We start from the raw sequence: 4752 nt of genomic DNA, 5'->3' as shown, positions 1-4752 counted from the left end.
TTTTTTACAGAGAGGAAGGGAGAGGGATAGAGAGCTAGAAACATCGATCAGCTGCCTCCTGCACACCCCCTACTGGGGATGTGCCCGCAACCAAGGTACATGCCCTTGACGGGAATCGAACCTGGGACCCTTGAGTCCGCAGGCTGACGCTCTATCCACTGAGCCAAACCGATCAGGGCGATTTTACTAATTTTCTTTCATCTCTGACACTTATAGAGAAAGGGCGAATAGCGATATTAAAATATTTCTCCTAATTAATTTCCTTCCAATGTACACCAATCCATGCACTGGGCCACTGGTTTATTATAAGGAACTAACAACCCTCAAATACGGTGCTGTGATAATTTCTGTAGGTTTGAAATGGTGCTTAGAAATTACTTCTCATTAGCAACACTGAGATAGCAAATTGCCTGCAAAGCCAATCCTGATCTTCAAATGCTTAATTAAAACTGATGTCTTAGCTGTATTTACTAAATCAAACTATTAAATGTACAATGGGAAGTCATATTAAAGTCAGACAGCATTACCAGATGTGAAAATAAAATTCTTATCTATTTATTTGGGGCTAGGTAAACACCTAACAGAATTAACATTGCTTTAAGGAAGTAACAAATACAACATGACTGTTTAAAAGCAAGTAACTAAAAAAATTTTAATATACAGCATGCTGCAGAAAAGAGACCCTGCCCGGCCAGAGTGGCTGTTGGTTGAGCGACATCTGGTGCACCAAGAGGTTGTAGGCACATGCCCAGGGCAGGGGGGTTCCGGTTTGATCCCTAGTAGGGGAGCAAACAAAAGGCAACCTATAGATGTTTCTCTCTCACATTCATGGTTAGTTTGTTTTTTCTCTTTCTCCCTTCCTCTCTCCAAGCATGCCCTCTGATGAGAATTTAAACACACACACACACAAAACAAACAAACAAACAAAAAAAACAAGAGAGAGATCCTTATCATACTTTCGGTTAAATATTTACATTATAAACCACTTTTGATTATATTTTAGGGAAATGCCAACAAAATAATTATTTTTAATCTAATGGTGAGGAAGCAAATAATACTTTACGGAAATACTGAATTTAGATGTTTATCTTTTGGGATATATAAAATCCTATACTACCTTTTCATTTTAGAACATCACAAAACAGTAATGAAAATTTTTCACCTAAGAGATAAGAATACTTGAATGATGACAGCAATATTCAAGAGTTAAGATTTTTTTTACCTTGCCTAGTCTTATTTGTTTTAGACTAAAATTCAGTTTCTAGAAATCTGATCTACATATTTGTCACTGTAATAACTATTTTCAATTCATATGCAAATATGCCCTTGTTTTCTGTTAAACGTTCTCTGAGCATACAAAAACCTCAGAGTCCTAATTCTGGGTATCAACAAAAAAAAGTGCTGCTAACCTAGATGATTTGATTTTTCACACCTTTCTTTTGAGTCTTAAAAGCAGAATTTCTAATGAATATGAAATAGCTACCGTTTCTCCCGTTGGATACTGCGGGAGGCCAAAGCATAACAAGCATTTGCATAAAAGTGCAAAAGAGACATAGGAAGGCCAATGGACGTTGATTCCAGCTGGAATCAACACAAGATTGCTCCTGCTATGATTGTGATGGCTGGAGGCAATTTCCTGACCTGATACTCCTTACATTGTTTACCAAACTTTACCTTTGATCTGCCTGTATGCATTGCTAAAGGGCAAGTGTGTATTCAAAGTGAATAAAAGTGGGCAGGACCCAGACTTCACATATATTTTATTGATTTTTTACAGAGAGGAAGAGAGAGGGATAGAGAGTTAGAAACATAAATGAGAGAGAAACATCGATCAGCTGCCTCTTGCACACCTCCTACTGGGGATGTGCCCGCAAGCAAGGTACATGCCCTTGGCTGGAATCGAACTTGGGACCTTTCAGTCCGAAGGCCGATGCTCTATCCACTGCCAAACCGGTCAGGGCAAAATTCATACTTCTTGTATAGTATACTCATTGTGTCATCGGCCCTCCTGCAAGTCATCCTGAACTCCCATGAAGGTCACGGCAGGATATAAAATATTATACAAAGAATAACTGGCACAAAGACTACAAAGGCCAAAGGGACAGATGCCAGATAGAGACATTAAGTCAGAAAAAGAAACAAACACATAAAATACTTGAGAGAAAGGGTTTGAAACAATCCATTTGTCCTCCTGAGGAATTCATTTTAAGACAAAGTCTATCTTCAACACTCAAGCCTACCAGTAAGCATCGCCTCTTTTGAGAAGCTGCCCCAGGGGTACCACTCACCCCTTGTTGGGTTAACCGTCCCTCCCATGTGCTCCCACGACAGTCCACATACTCTTCTATGTGATCATCACTTCACTGTATTGAATTTGTCTATTTCACTCCCACCCACTACAGTTTAAAATCCTTGCGAGTGAAATCATGTTTGTTCTTCTTCGTATGAACTTAGTACTGCTGAACTTCTAGAATGCACACAGTAGGTGATCAGTAACTATTTGTGGAATGGGTGAGTGAATGAATGAAGGACCACTGTGCACTGTCGCTCTCACTGCAGATGAGCACTGCACTGCCTAATTATACTTATGTACCACCATGTCACCTGTGGTGCACCCGACCACACCAGCTCAAGCGGCAGGCGTGCACTCACAGAGCAAGGAAAGCAAGCTGCAAAGATAACAACCCTTTGCGTCCATCATTCTACTGATCCACATCCTAATTACAAAGGAAGCTATAAGAAGCCCCAAACCAGAAAGGAATGGAAGAAGCATCCGGGGCAAAGGTGGCATATAGCCCAGAGACCTCAAAAGGCGAGGAGGCTGAGTATTATACCTGCCAGATTTTAAATGGTAGATTTTTAAATCTTCTTACCTTAGAAATTGAGTAGGAGGTTTCCCCAACTACAACAAGAGGTATCAGGGCAGCTAAGGAGGTAGAACGGGGATCACTAGATAGAGAGAGCTCAGCAAAGGAGACAGGAAGGAATTTGGGAATCTAAGTCATCTAACCATTTGGATAAGCCTGCCAACAGGTAGCAGAACCTGAAACCTGGCAGGAGTCTGGCAGGAATAACACCACGCCCAGTTCTAGCAACTAGAGAACCAGTCATGTTACCAAAGTAGAGTCCCAGAAAAGACTAAGGTAAAAATCCAGTCAATAGACCCAGCCAGGGTTGAATCTTGTAAACAAAGCAAAGTCCTATTACCTAAAGTAAAACCAAAAGACAGGTGCGGACAGATAACAAGAATGACGTGATGGTGTACTCAGAATGTACTAAACCTGCTTAAATAACTACTACTCCTGTTTCCAAAAGTGAAACAGAAATCTGGCCATGCCACAGAAATCTGAATTTTTAAAAAATGTACACATGTACACACACACACACACACACACACACACACCACAACATGATTGATGCATGCTAAAATGTGAAACTTACTGCTCTAGGCTTCAGGTGATATTCAGCCATGGGTAGAGGCCCAAATTAATAAGTGGCAATTAAAAGGCCCTTGTTGAGCAACGGTAGATTTGAGAACCAGTGTAGGCCTGATATAACATCACCCAGTTTAAAGTCCTAGTTTCTTAAGAATTGGAAAGCCTTGGAAACCTCCCAAGCAACACAGCAGTCCCCTCCTACACTCCTTCCAGGAGGAGGCAGGGTATAACAAAGGTGAGCATACAGGCTCTGAGCCAGGGTCAAATCCCATCTCTACTACTTATCTGCTGTTTCCTTACCTGCATTTTTTAACCTCTCTAGACCTCAGTTTCCTATCTGAATACAAAATAGAAAAAATAACAGTTCCTATCTCAAAGTGCTGATATCAAAATAAAATGACATTAGGGGGAAACCAAGAAAATCCGAATAAAATATGGACTTTAGTAATAATATATTAATATTGGTTCATTAATTATAATATATGTAACATACTAATGTAAGATGTTAATCACAGAGGAAATTAGATGTGGAGTATATGGAAACTCTGTACTATCTTCAGGATTTTTCTGCAAATCTGAAAGTATTATAAAATTAAAAATTTAGCCTGGCTGGTGTGGCTCAGTGGTTGAGTGTTCACCCATGAACCAGGAGATCACGGTTCGATTCCCTGTTTGGGGCACATGCCTGTGTTGCAGGGTGGATCCCTGGTAGGGGACAGGCAGGAAGCAACGAGTCTATGTTTCTCTCTCTCCCCCTCTCCCTTTCTCTCTCTCTAAAATCAATAAAGACATAAGATAAAATAAAATGACCAAGTAAAATGTTAATCACTATTATTACCTTACCACTGTTAAAATACTTCCAGTGAAAGGGATCTTATTATTCCCCAAAGCAACCTACAACAAGTTTTTAATGGGGGGGGAAAGGCCAAGTTTTCAAAAAATTTTAAAATAAAATTTTCCAAAAACCTTACATCTGTAGCCCCAGTAGAACATAGAACTAGATAACCAAAAGTCAGCCATGGAAGGAGCCTCAATTGCTTTCTCCATTGATTCTGACTGGTTTGAATTGAATACCAAAATACTGTATAAAAGGCAAAAGAAAATAAATAACACTGGCCTGCTTGTTCACTGTTCTCTGGTTAGAAGTAAACTTCCGTTTTCAATGAAAGACAAAACAAAAAATACTTTCCAAATAATTTCCTTGTGTACCACCAACTTCTAGTCCTACTACAGACATCATTTTTTTCCTAAAGCACTGTAAGAATATATTCCTCAAACTCATATAAATCTGAAATACTTTATATATATATATATA

Source organism: Myotis brandtii, unplaced genomic scaffold, assembly GCF_000412655.1.
Source record: "Myotis brandtii unplaced genomic scaffold, ASM41265v1 scaffold253, whole genome shotgun sequence".
Classification (NCBI taxonomy): domain Eukaryota; kingdom Metazoa; phylum Chordata; class Mammalia; order Chiroptera; family Vespertilionidae; genus Myotis; species Myotis brandtii.
This window is presented reverse-complemented; position numbering follows the sequence as displayed.